This window comes from Cervus canadensis, chromosome X (assembly GCF_019320065.1).
Source record: "Cervus canadensis isolate Bull #8, Minnesota chromosome X, ASM1932006v1, whole genome shotgun sequence".
Lineage (NCBI taxonomy): Eukaryota > Metazoa > Chordata > Mammalia > Artiodactyla > Cervidae > Cervus > Cervus canadensis.
The window spans coordinates 21,184,122-21,199,181 of NC_057419.1; the positions used below are offsets into that span (position 1 = coordinate 21,184,122).

At 41.5% G+C, this 15,060-nt stretch overlaps 1 pseudogene; it reads left to right on the forward strand.

The window, feature by feature from the left end:
• Window positions 1–13,954: 13,954 nt before the first annotated feature.
• LOC122434894 lies at window positions 13,955–14,844 on the forward strand (annotated as a pseudogene).
• Window positions 14,845–15,060: the final 216 nt, after the last annotated feature.

The window sequence follows — 15,060 nt, forward strand, 5'->3', positions numbered from 1 at the left end:
TTTGTTTCATTTATTTTGTATTTAGAATAAGTATTAGAATTAGAGACATAGTAATATTTTACCCTTAAAAACTTTATCATGTCGTATATAATCACAATGCCATTATCATACCTAACAAAATTAACAGTAATTCCCTGATACTATCTAACACTCATTCTATTAAAATTTCCTCCAGTTGTCTACCAAATGTCTTTTGAAGCTGGTTGTTCAAACCAGGGTCCAATCAAGGCATTATATCTAAGACTATTAACCCAGATGGTCCTAGTAATTTTCATATCATTTTATCTTTATAATAATCTTAAGAGGCAGTTATCATTATTTCCATTGTACAAATGCAAAAATTGAGGCTAGAGAAGTATTTAGCTGAAGATCACACTGTCAATAAGTGTGCAGAGGACATTTCCTGCTTTTTCAGCTGCTCAGCATCAAACCTCCCTTCCATTTTTGAATGAGTTCTATTGCATCTTGGTGATGGTACTCCTGGTGGCCCAGAGTTAGGTAGGTACGTAAACTAGTTTGTCAAATTTGATGCCTTGGTCTAGGACTTTGAGTCTAGAATAGCACTGTCCAGTTCATCTTTCTGTAATAATGGAAATGTCCCATATCTGTATGGTCCATTATGGTACCACTAGCCACATGTAGTGGCTACCCTATTGGACAATATTGTTTTAGGCATTGTTTAGAATGATGCCAAGCTGCAGGGCCATTTGAGAAATTATACACAGCACTGATGGCAATATTTAGAGTCTGGTGGTGTTGGCAGCTCTAAGGGTTGGGGTGATGGTGGTATTCTAGATAGATCACTTGCCCACTTTCAGAGCCTGACCCTCTACTCAGCCTATCAAATATCTAAACCACCCAACAGCCATGCAATAAATTTTTCTTTTGCTTAAATTTTCCAGAATAAGTTTCTATTGTTTGAAGTCAAAAGTCCCTTGGCAGTCACTGCTAGTTGTCACCTGATTCCTTTCTCTCCTTAGAAGAGAATTTCCATTTTTAGCTGGGTGCAAGTTCTAGCTACTTGTGACTACATAACTAAGTTCTGATCTATGCAACAGAGGTGAACATGCGCTATACAAATTCTGCAGAGTATCTTTAAATGGGTTACATTTTTTCTCTCTTTCTCCTTCCAGCTGGCTGGAATATGGATGTGTTGGGTGGGGCCTGAGCAGCCATTCTGGACCACAAAGTAGAAACCATGTCTTGAGGATGGCAGAGTATCAAAATAAAAGGAGCCTATGATTCTGGGGATTCTAAAGTTGCTACAGTAGACTTTACTGCTTACATCTATGTGAAAGAGAAAAAGGCAGTCACTGTGGGGTTTTTTTTCTTTTCTTTTTTTGGCTAAACCTAATCCTACAGCTACTTTTAATCCAAACCTAATCCTAACTGATTAAAAACCCTGAGACAAGTGTGGCTGGTAGATCTAAATTTGAAGCCACAACTGGGACTAAAAGGATGGGGAATAATTTAAACTTATTCTTCTCTAGGACTGTTCACCACACTCTGATTTTCATGTTTCTGTGGTCCAGGCCTACAGTTTTTAGGACTCATCCACTTTCCTGCCTGTACACAGTGCTATTTTTTTTTTTATCTCATCAAGAAGGACCATATCCTTGGCCATGACCATTCAAAAACTCCACTCTGGCTAGGCCCCCTCCTGCAGGATGTAGGGGGAACCAGCAAGGTCAAAATTTTCTAAAACATGGTTTATGTGATGGGAACCTTGGAATTCCCTGATCAGATGGCTCAAGCCACCTTCCAGAACCTGCATGGGCTTCTTCCCTGGGTCCTTCCTCCTGAAGGCAGATTATGTAGCCAGTATGAATACCATATGCTAGACGTTAGGCCATGGAGTAGCTGTTTGCAAGGACGTGTGAATAGAATTTAGGTGGACACTCCAGCGCATTGGTCCATGTGCCCACAAGGCTCCTTATAGTAGGGGCAAAGTCTATAAGGGAAGAGATGGGTGGCTGAGCTACAGGCTGGTAACCCAGGCCTCCTCTCCCCATGCCGTTATGATCCAGTGTGGAACTCTAAGAAGTGCAACTTTAAATTCAAACCTGGTCTTCCAGGTCTTGCAAAGGTATATTTGTCAAGGCAGGAGGATGGACATGTTTTGATAACAGTTCATTAGCTTTATAACTTTTAAGTGTTTAGGTATGTATTTGGGCCTCAATTTGTACTCTGATTTCAGGACTTAATAAACATCAGCAGTGAGGTTGCTTGCATAAAAACTTGAATATTACTATATCTGAAGCAGCAAATGTAGCACACAGTCCCATGGTTTTCCTTCTGGATTACTTGTTTTCCTCTCACTTCCTCTATTATTTTCTTGTTCTCTCCCTAAAGTTCCCCTCTGGTTTGTGATATATCATTTGCAGGCAGGGACCTGACTTTCTATTTCTTTCATGGCCTTCTGGCCCTTTAGCACAAAGTGTTCTGGGTACACTTGTTCTATGTCTAGTAAGTTTTAACACTGGATGTCCATCAGAGTTGTGAGGGGAATGCTTTGGAAATGTGGAATCATTAACCCCATCCTAGTAGTTTTGACTCTAAAATCTGGACAGGGGTTGGGAAATCTGTATTTTTTTTTTTAAGTTTTACAGATGATTCTGAAGGACAGCTGTGGCTGAGACATTCAATGCAATGACCCACTGACTTACTTCTGATTAGAGACCCATGTCCTCAAAGACAGAAGAACAATGAAGAAGAGATGAGAACTGAGTGAATTAAGAAGTTGAAACCCTGAGCCTTCCAACCTCTCCTCTTTCCAAACTCTAGAGCACTTCCCATGGCTCACCACTGCATCTGCATCTATTTCTACTGGTCTCTTAGGGTATTGGGTGGTTGTCACTAAAGCTTGATCATGCATTTCAAAATCAGGGTGGTAGTTGGTGGTTCTCAAATGTGTATTTGCACCCCTTACATTTTTTGAGGATATACTTTTAACCTAGCACAGTAATGGGCATATAGTGGATATTTAGTAAATGTTTTTCTAAGAAAAAGTCTTGACCTGAGTTCAAGGAGCATTGCATTTGGTTTGAGGAAAGCATTTGGATCCATGGGGTTTTATATTCAGACTCCTTCAAAGAAACAGAATAAATGTTCTTTTTAGCCTTATATAACTGCAGACAAACAAACTTATTTAATAGCCAAATTTTGTTTAGTCGTTCAGTCGTGTCCGACTCTTTGCAACCCTATGGACTGCAGCACATCAGGCTTCCCTGTCCTTCACCATCTCCTGGAGCTTGCTCAAACTCATGTCCATTGAGTCCGTGATGCCATCCAGCCAGCTCATCCTCTGTCATCCCCTTCTCCTCCTGTCTTCAATCTTTCCCAGCATCAGGGTATTTTCAAATGAGTTAGTTCTTCACATCAGGTGGCCAAAGTATTGGAGTTTCAGCTTCAGCATCAGTCCTTCCAATGAATATTCAGGACAGATTTCCTTTAGGATGGACTGGTTTGAGCTCCTTGCAGTCCAAGGGACTCTCAAGAGTCTCCTCCAACACCACAGTTCAAAAGCATCAATTCTTCAGCGTTCAGTTTTCTTTATAGTCCAACTTTCATATCCACACACGACTACTGGAAAAACCATAGCTTTGACTAGATGGACCTTTGTTTTGCAAAGTAATATCTCTGCTTTTTAATATGCTGTCTAGGTTGGTCAAGGCTTTCCTTCCAAGGAGCAAGTGTCTTTTAATTTCATGGCTGCAGTCACCATCTGCAGTGATTTTGGAGCCCAAGAAAATAAAGTCTCTCACTGTTTCCATTGTTTCCCCATGTATTTGCCATGAAGTGATGGGACTGGAGGCCATGATCTTCGTTTTTTGAATGTTGAGTTTTAAGCCAGCTTTTTCACTCTGCTCTTTCACCTTCATCAAGAGACTCTTTAGTTCCTCTTTACTTTCTGCCATAAGGGTGGTGTCATCTGCATATCTGAAGTTATTGATATTTCTCCTGGCAACCTAGAGGATGAGATGGTTGGATGGCATCACTGACTCAATGGACATGAGTCTGGGTAAACTTCAGGAGTTGGTGATGGACAGGGAGGCCTGGTGTGCTGCAGTCCATGGGGTGGCAAAGAGTCAGACAAGACTGAGTGACTGAACTGACTGACTGACCTGGCAATCTTGATTCCAGCTTGTGCTTCATCGAGTCCAGCATTTCACATGATGTACTCTGCATACATAAGCAGGGTGACTATATACAGTCTTGACATATTCCTTTCCCAATTTGGAACCAGTCCGTTGTTCCATGTCTGGTTCTAACTGTTGCTTCTTGACCTGCATACAGGTTTCTCAGGAGGCAGGTAAGGTGGTCTGGTATTCCCATCTCTTTAAGAATTTTCCACAGTTTTTTGTGATCCAGTCAAAGGCTTTAGCATAGTCAATGAAGCAGAAGTAGATGTGATTTTAAAAATCCAAATCACCTAAGGAAATACCTATAAGCCCTTCCTGATTATCTTGCATGGCCATTTTAACCAAGACTTCTGATTCTCTTGTTTTAATATTCCCATTATTTAAAATACAGTCAGGTTCAATAATAGGTAATTACTGTCTTTTAAGATAAATGTAAGTTCTTTTAGAAAACACATAGCAAAGCTGAAGCTCAACAAACATTTATGTAGCACAAAACAAAACTTCAGAGCTGGGGGCCATATGTCTTGAGGAATTTTTCTAAAGAAAAATCTTTGAGATGAACTGTCTCCATTGGTTTGCTGCCCAGCGTTTTTTCATTGGAGATGCTATTGCACAAGATTGCAGCAACAGCTTGATCTTTGTCTTGGTCTCACTTATTTTTGGCCCCAATAGGTTGAGATTATTTTGAATAAGTGCACTGGAAACAGCTCTGTTAAGTCCCTTCTTTGTTTCATGCCACAGATCTTGACTGAAAATAGTACAATTGCTTCATTAGCGGCTATAAAAGGCTCGATGCCAGGAATCCTTAGGAAGCCACAATAGAAAGATACCAAGGCTGTTTAGGAGGCTGAAATAAGAACAACTATCTACCAACGGGTCAATTAAAGCTGTTCTTCCTCCTTTGCTAGAACAAGCGAGTGACTGAACCTCACCATTTGGGGTCTGTTCCTTGCAATAGCTTCACTGACCCCACAAAGCACCAGGCAGAAGTTGCAAGGGCTTGCCTCGAGGTCATCGGACTTGACGCTTCATTTAACACACACTGGGAGATGAGTGCCACTGCTAGGCTCCCTTGAAGGAAAACGTTAAATTGAAACAACCCCATTTCCAGTGTTTCTCAGAATAAAAGGAGCCTGCTAAGTGAGACAATTGTAAAGTATCATCTCCTCCACTCTGCTTTTTGCCAGAAATTTCTATTAACTTAGCAATATTCAGAGCCTTGTCCGAATTCCATATTTTCAGTCCACAGACTTGATTGGGATCATACAGAGAGAATGGCAAGCATGGGCTAAGTTTCCCAAGGGCTTGGGATTTTTGCAAAAAGTCACACAGTATGGGCTGCAATTGAGGGGGCCCGATAGTGGGAGAGATGGGACTCAAAAGCAAGATCTTCAGCAGCAGAGAGTATGTTGGTGTTTGACTTTTCCTCAGGTTCGAAGTTTTTGAATTTAAAACCTTAAGCAAGAAAAAAATCTTTAGGATGATCTTCCCATTTTTTAAAAACTAAAATTTCTGAAAGCCAGAGATGTATAACAAATATATGTGAGACACAAGGTCACACAACTTGGTTGTGGCTGATTCGTGCCTATTTGTTCATGTTCAATTATTAGAATATTTTTGGTACCTAATGGTAAATGCAGAAAGGATTTGAGTGAATGAGTTAGCTACTCCACTGCAGCCTCAGGACAAGGTTATGAAGAAAGCAATTCTCAAACCATATTCTATCACCATGCATGAAAGGTTCACTCAAAAATAGACACAACAACCACAACATAGCATGACAAGGATGATGTTATCATTATAGCCAGCATCAGGCAACAAGAAATCCTCTTAAACCAATGGTTGGGCAAGGGCACACTTAGGGTTCAATACTTGGGGGCCATCCCTAAGGGTTAGATAGCAGAAATAGCTGTAGCAGCAGCCTCTGGAGGATGGCGCCTCTGCTTAGAATGCTTAACCCAGATGTGAATCATGCATGCACATCCCAGGGCTTGCCTGTGTGCCTTACAATGTCAATCTCTAATTGGTGAGGAATTTTAACATAAATCTCAGACATTATAACTAACAGCTTCGTGGTGAAATAAGAATTCGAACCCAGGTCTTCTGATTCCATTCCAAAATCCTTTTCAAAGGACCACATGCCTCTCTTCTAATTAAAAAAAAATTCGAAAGGTCACTAAACATATGCTAAAAAAGATGCCAAAATAGTAAATCATGCATTCCCATGAAATAGGGATTCCTTAAACTGGTTCTAAGGAACCTAGACTGGTGTGTCCTACGACTTCTATAAAGGAGCATGTTTCAGAGCCATCTCCAAAGCCCCCTTCTTGGAGTCCCATGGAGCCACCAGCAGATGCACAAGATGACCTCTCAGTACCATGGCGCATTGTTCACAAGGTGATTTTGGCTTCCACTCAGGCTTGCCTGAGTGGACCTCTAAGGTGGAGCGAGATGAACCCGTAGGCGGCACTGAAGAAATACTCATCAAGTTAAATTGCACTGAAAATCCTGCTGGTTCCCCGGGAGCCTGGGGTGGGGGTGGGGGATTTTGGAAATGTCCGTGGGGGCACTGATTTCGGCTTGGAACTGTTTGCTTTGAATCTTTTTCTCAGATTTTGCATATTCCTGTGATTCTGGCCCTTGGCTGCATGTTATATTATGTGAGTAGGTTGTAAAAACCCTCTGAGCCTGGTTTTGCACTAGAGCAATCAGATCAGAATCTCTGGGGCTGGGGTCCAGGCATGAGTATTTTTTTAAAGGTTTTAGGATTATTTGAATGTGCAACCAGTGTTGAGACCCAGTTGTCTAACTCAGTGCTTCTCAAACGGTGGTGTGCACATTAGAACACAAATCCTGAGATTCTGCATATCTGAGAACCCTCACAGGTCAGGATGATTCTGACGTACCATGGACTATACTTTGAGCCAGCAAGGATGTAGTCTCTTATGCCTCCAAGTTTTTGAGAACAAAACCACTAAAGCAAAACCTGAGATAGGCCAAAATAATGCAACTCAACTCCATCATTTATCCTTCTGGATAATGTGTGGAATACCAACTTCAGCATGGTTACTTGCTTAGAATATTTTCCCAATCGCAAGGTAGCATGGCTCTAATTCCCCAAAGTTAACTATCTCATGTACTCAGAAAAGCCATCTCTGCATTCTCTGTTTATTATGCCCTTCATATTTACTAATTGTCTCGAGTCTCACTGCCTCTGTAGTGAGCCTGTGAGTGCGTCATACCTGTGTTTGTGGTTCTTTTCATAGCTCTAGTGCAAGCCAGTTCATTGCAGGATGCGGGGAGGTATTGGAGGAAGCTGCGTCACAAACAGCCAGGGGTCTGCCAACAGCACAGGCAGCTGCCTAGGAGAAGGCAATCTTTAAATGTAAACAGAGAGGGCTGGGGCTCAAAGTAGCCTTTTTGTGGCACCTGCATAAGCAGATAGTGACTGACATCAGCCATGGCTGCCTGAATCTGAAGGACGAGGGAGAGAATTTTGCAAACTCAGAAAGAACAGAAAAGCCAAGCCACTACCCACAGAGCCCAAGGTGCGCGCCTGTGAATTATGTTATCAGCTGCGCAGCAGGACTGCAGAAAGCACTAACTATGAACAATATATAAATTACAGGGGTCATTCAATGAGCAGATCAAGTGCAATTAAAATGCAAAAGACTTTTCTTTTTACCTGACTCAGAAAAAAAAATTGTGACACAAGGGTGCCTCAAATTGTCCAGTAGAGCAGGGGTGGGGCAAGGGGGAGAGGTGTGTGTGTGGGGGGGGGAAAACCTGATTACTGGACTCAAAAAGGCTAACGTGCAATTTGTGTTCTTTTTATGTAGATTAAATGCATTGACTGCAGCTTGTACCGCTTAGATACGCAGCAGGGAGTCAAAAGCTTGGGTATCAGTCAACCGCAGCCAGCAGCTAAAGCATGGGGCCAGATCTGTTATTGTGCCTTAGATGAGACACTTAACCTAATCTAATGGGAGCAAACCCCCCTGGACAAATAAAAGGGCATTACCAGCAGCAATGGTAGCTGTAATGTTAAGAAAAAGCACCAAATATTTTTTTGTGATAACATAATTAATGGCTTTTCCAGCCTCCTCTTTGCTCTTTTAAAAATCCTGCCTCCCAGCTCACTGTGACTTGTCTCACATCTACCCCACAGAGAGTCTCGGGATGTAAATAACAGGACACAGCATTCTGCCTTCTCACCCTCCCTGGAAGCCATGTGTCCTAGGTATACCACCATCAGAAAAATGTATTTTTTCCCCTGGAGCCATATCTACACCCTCAAGTAGTATGAAAACATCATTGGGTTTTGATGAGTTTGCAAACAAGAGTGAGGCAGACTGGCCAGGATGCCTGCGGGAAAGCAAGAGATGCCCCACTTCTAGCAAGTTCCCAAGTAATGGCAGTGCTGCCAGCATAATGGCCTCTCCTCCCAACACCCTGCGTGATCTACCCTCAGTAGTCACACCACTGACACTTCAGCCGTATTCTAATGGTCACACAGACCAGCCATGACTTCACTGTGGGAGGAGACTACACAAGGGTGTCAATACCAAAAGGCAAGGCTCATCGTGGGCCATCATGGAGGCTGGTGACCACACCAAATAAGCCAAGGCACCCTATTCCCTCTGCAAAACACAAAGACTGAGGTCCATGGCCCATTGAATGCTCACAGCCACACTCTAATACTGCATACACTTCTGCTCCCAATGGCTGGGTCCTACACCAAGGACCCAAGCAAGGTTTCTGCTTGCTTCCAAACCTGTTTATGATGATTGTTTCAGCTGTACTTGTTACTAAAATTTAGTCATGTATAATTGGGAAGATCCGCTGGAGAAGGGATAGGCTACCCACTCCAGTATTCTTGGGCTTCCCTTGTGGCTCAGCTGATAAAGAATCCACCTGCAATGTGGGAGACCTGGGTTCGATCTGTGGGTTGGGAAGATCCCCTGGATAAGGGAAAGGCTACCCACTGCAGTATTCTGGCCTGGAGAATTCCATGGATTGTATAGTCCATGGGGTCACAAAGAGTCAGACAGACTGAGTGACTTTGACTTTCACAATTTCACAATAACAACATGTGAACTGATGAAGTATGGATGCAAAAGGAGTTGTTTCTTTGGGAACAAAGTTGAAAATTTTGGAAAGATGTAATAGTAACAGGTAGCTAAAAATGCTGTTGAATTCTCTGACATATATCACAGAAATGTTTTCTTAGGTCAGTTTCCCAAGGCTATAGAAATACTGGATAGGCCAAAAAGTTCATTTGAGTTTTTCCATAAGATGTTATAGAAAAGCCCCAACGAAATTTTTGGCAAATCCAATAAAAGCAAAACTAAACAAATGGAACTTAATCAAACATATAAGCTTTTGCACAGCAAAGGAAACCATAAATAAAACAAAAAGATAACCTATGGAATGAGAGAAAATATTTGCAAATTATGCAACCTACAAGGGCTTTACTTCCAAAATATACAGACAGCTCATACAACTCAGCAACAACAAAAACAAAAAACAAATAACCCAATCAAAACATAGGCAGATGACCTAAAAAGACATTTCTCCAAAAAGACATACAGATGACCAACAGGCACGTGAAAAGATGTTCAACATTGCTCATTATTAGGCAAATGCAAATCAAAACTGCAATGAGGTATCACCTCCACCAGTGAGAAAAACCATCATTAAAAAGTCCACAAATAAAAAATGCTGGAGAGTGTGTGGAGAAAAGGGAACCCTCCTGCACTGTTTGTGGGAATGTAAACTGGTGCAGACACTATGAAAAACAGTATGAAGGTTCCTTAAAAGACTAAAAATGGAGTTTTCATATGAGCTAGCAGTCCCATTTTTGGGCATATATCTGGAGAAAACCCTAAATTGAAAATATTCATGCACCCCAATGTTCACAGCAGCAGTATTTATTAATATAACTGCTAATACATGGAAGCAAACTAAATGTTCATCAGCAGATGAATGGATAAAGAATATGTGGCACATATATATAATGGAAAATTACTCAGTCATAAAAGATTGAAACAATACCATTTGAAACATGGATGGACCTAGAGACTATCATACAAAGTGAAGTAAGTCAGACAAAGGAAAATACCATAAGATATCTCTTATGTAAATATGTGGAATCCAAAACATGATATAAATGAACTTATTTACGAGACAGAAAAAGACTCACATAAAACAAACTTATGGTTACAAAAGGGAAAGAGGGTGGTTGAGGGATAAATTAGGAGTTTGGCATTAGTAGATACAAACTACTAAATATAAAATAAATAAACAAGGCCCTACAAGTACTGTACTATACTGTACACAGGGAACTATATTTGATATCCTATAATAAACCATATGGAAAATAATATGAAAAAGGATATATATATATGTTTATATATATATAACATGTGTATATATATGTGTAAATATATATAACTGAGTCACTTTGCTGTACACCAGAAACTAACACATTGTAAATCAACTATACTTGAGTTAAAAAATAGACAAAAATTACTGTTGAATTATGTATGTGCCAAACAATTGTAAAAGATTGAAAATCATTTAAAAATTGGAAGGATTACACTCTGAGCTTATTTCACAGATGTCTTACACTCTTGCTCCCCTTTCAAAACTGGAAATCACAGACTGCATTTTAGGTACAGCTCATGAGAGAAGGAAAGCCTGTAACTCCCATCAGCAGATTTATATTCAAAGAAAATGGCTTGGCTATACATCAAAAGCTTAGTGAATGAACGTATATTTACATGTTTTAAGTTAAATAAAATATCTACAGTTTGTATATACCATTTTTTCAATGATTCCTTGTTTTAACTATCATTCTTTTCTTTCCAATTAAGCAACCAAATTCTGGTTCACATGGATAGGTACAAAGCCTCCATTATAAACATGGGAAATTGCTTCTGGAACTGGCACTTTTGTTTATAAGTAGGATGAAAGAAAGATAGAGAGAAGGAGGGGCTCAATCATCTGGTTCTAGAAAGTTCTGAGACTGGAAGGCAATTTATCTGCAATCTTATTACTCACTATCAATAAGATGGAGCCACAGCTGCCCTATTGTAAACACACTTGAAGCGTCATATTGTCTTTTGGTGTCTTCTTTCCCTCTCCAGGCCATCCTTGCCATTTATTTTAACTTGATTTCACTTGCATGCAGTGCTTGTGTGAGTGCTCACTCAGTCATGTCTGACTCTTTGTGACCCCATGGACTATAGCCTGCCAGGCTCCTCTGTCCATGGGACTTCCCAGGCAGGAATACTGGAGGGGTTGCCATTTCCTTTTCCAGGGGATCTTCCCAACTCAGGGATCAAACCTGCATCTCCTGCATTGGCAGGTGGATTCTTTGCCACTGAGCTACCAGGGAAGCCCATGCAATGCTTAGGAAGAGCTATAGCTTTCTGCCTACCGAAAGCTCATGCTCCCCTTTCCATGGTGTTGTTGCTAGGGCATGGCTACCCAGACAGGGGATACATTCTCCATCCCCATTTCCATCCATATGTGGCCCTGTAACCAGTTCCCATCAACGAAATAAGACTGGAGGTGAGAGGCAGCACTTCCGGGCTGGGATTTTAACGAAGTAGATGTACCTTATTCGTGGTCTTTCTCCTCCTGCTGACTGTTTGCACAAGGTGAGAGGCAGCACTTCTGGGCTGGGATTTTAAAGAAGTAAATGTACCTTATTCATGGTCTTTCTCCTCCTGCTGACTGTTTGCACAAGACTGAGGCTCTGGGGGATGGCAGAACTACAAGGTGGAACAAGCCTGGGTCACTCACTTGCCATGGGAAAGTCACTTAGTCACTGACCAGGAACACCCACAAGGCACCATTAAGTTTGGAGGGTTGTTTGTTATAATAGCTAGGGTTATGTCACTTTAATCAACACAGAGATGCTTACCTGAGACTGGCCCTTCTTCATTATTCTGCCCCTCCCTTTCCTCCCACAATAGCCTCTTGTCTAATTGGGATTATTATATATTTTTTTTGGTATGAGTTGTGGATTTCTACACAATTGTATGCAAAATGCTGTCTGTAGCTGTATTTTTCTGGGAAGAGGGTCCACACTTTTGTGGGCATTTCATATGGGCCTGGGAGTCCCTCAAACTATTATGAAGAGCTGCTCTAAGAGATTCACCTTCAATGTCATATTCCTAATTGAACCCATGACCTTAATTCACCCTATGATTTAGAGACCTGAGTATCTATGGGTAATTCATGGATACAGATTGAAGTGAAAGCAAAAGTAAAGAGCACACGCTAGATGGTGAATGCAAATATACAAGTACATCATGAAGTGAACAGAATCAAATCGGTGGACCGAGGAAGCTGAATGAAAGCCCCTTCTGAGATTTATTAAGTAACTGCCTTTCTCCTGTTGCATAAGTACAGTCCCAAAGCATATCCTGATGACCTAAAAGAGCTACCATCTTCCTTCCCAACAGCCTAATTTATGGCATAGGAATAAGGAGATCCTGTTTTGTTATAAATATAAATACACACACACACACACACATATACTGAGAAGCAGCTCTTTTCTAGCTCAACTTATATTTCCTAAGAAGTTTGTTATGTCCAACAGAACCATGTTAATGCCAGGGCAATTAAAAATCTGGGAGGGGGGTGGCTATAGGATTCTGCAAAGGGCTGGAAATCTGAGACAATGGATCATGCCTGTCCCAAGCACTGAAAATTACTGGGTGGAACTAAGGGTCTCCAGAGAGTTTATTATTCATATGAAGTTGTCTAGTCTTCTCTTCAGAGGCTGGGAATGGCCTGAATTCTAAACCAGGATTGATGTAGACCTTTCCCATTTGCTTAGTGTCTTTTTTTTTTTCCATACATTTAACTATTTTAATTTTTTTTATTTTTTAATTTTTTTATTAGTTGGAGGCTAATTACTTCACAACATTTCAGTGGGTTTTGTCATACATTGATATGAATCAGCCATAGATTTACACTTATTCCCCATCCCGATCCCCCCTCCCACCTCCCTCTCCACCCGATTCCTCTGGGTCTTCCCAGTGTACCAGGCCCGAGCACTTGTCTCATGCATCCCACCTGGGCTGGTGATCTGTTTCACTATAGATAATATAAATGCTGTTCTCTCGAAACATCCCACCCTCGCCTTCTCCCACAGAGTCCAAAAGTCTGTTCTGTACATCTGTGTCTTTTAATAGAGCTTAGTGTCTTTTAATAGAGCAAACATGGATATGTCATATTCACCTTGAAGGCATGTGGAGGAGTGTGGAGCCACCACACAGTGTCCCCTTTCCCCAAGAGCAAGCATGCATGTAGGAGGTAGGAATATTCATCCGAGGTAATGGAGAGTTAAACTTTCAGGATTCCCCCCTCCTCCACCCTGTGTTTTTCACTAAGGTCTACTGATACCTCCTCTTGTTGTGCAGTTTGTAGATAAGGAGTCTGTTCTTTGAACATTCTGGACCTTATTTTGAATCACCTGGGAGTCTGGTCGAAAATGTAGATTCCTAGGTCCTACTTCAGACCTCCTGAATCAGCATCTCAGGAGTGCAGCCCAAGAACCGCCTTTTATACACATGCCGCAGGTGACTCTGTCTCACTGGTTTGCCCAGCCCTGGCCCAAGGTCTCTGAGGAGTGGCAGCTCTGGCATGGCACTCTGTTCTACAGGGACTGCGGTGCTAGGAGACATATCTGGCTACACTAGCTAGCAATCATCTGGCTGCTCCATGGTATCTGTGTGTTTGTTCAAAGTGGCATTGGAGGCTGCAGATCTATGGTGAGCTGCAGACATGGGTCTCTGTTCTGCAGGATGGGGTTTGTCAAGGTTGTAAAGAATAAGACCTACTTCAAAAGGTACCAAATGAAACTTAGAAGAAGACGAGAGAGTAAAACTGACTACTATGCCAGGAAACGCTTGGTAATCCAGGAAAAAAATAAGTATAATACATCCTAATACAAGGTGAGTTCATGTCACCAACAATCATTGTCAGATTGCTTATGCCCATGTATAAGGAGATATGACAGTCTGTGCAGCTAATGCCCATGAACTCCCAAAGTATGGCGAGAAGGCTGACCTGACAAATTATGCTGCAGCACATTGTACTGGTCCACCGATGGTCCAAAGGCTTCTCGATCAGTTTGGCATGGACAAGATCTATGAAGGCCATGTGGAGATGTCCAGCAATGAATACAACATGGAAAGCATTGATGGTCAATCTGGTACCTTCACCTCATATTTGGATGCAGGATCTTGCCAGATCTAACACTAGAAATAAAATTTGGGGGATCTTGAAGGGTGCTGTGGATGGAGGTTTGTTTATCAGTCATAGTACCTAATGGTTCTCTGGTTATGATTCAGAAAGCAAGGAATTCAATTCAGGAGTACTCCAGAATCACATCCTGGCTCAAACCATTGTAGATGCCATGCATTACCTAACTGAAGGAGATGAAGATGCTTATAAGAAACAATTTTCTTAATACATAAAGAACAACGTAACTCCAGACATGATGGAGGAGAGGTATGAGAAAGCTCATGCTGCTATATGAGAGAATCCAGTCTATGATAAGAAGCTTAAGAAAGAGGTTAAAAAGAAGAGGAACCACCCCAAAATGTCGCTTGCCCAGAACAGAGATTGAGTAGCTCGGAAGCCAGGCTTCCTTAGCACTCAGGAATGGGCTGCTGAGAGCTGATAAAGCAAACCACACTTTTCTATGAAGATTTTTTGGATTAAGACAGCAATAAATTTACTGACCAAGCAGCCTCCAAAAAAGTGGCTTTGGAGGAAGGAAATGGCGGGGATACTAAAGCCTACACCCCAGCCATGCCATGTAATAGTATTACCCCACCATCCACCCAGCTACAAGCTAGAAGAAATGCCAAAGTTCAAGTGATAACGTGATTTGCAC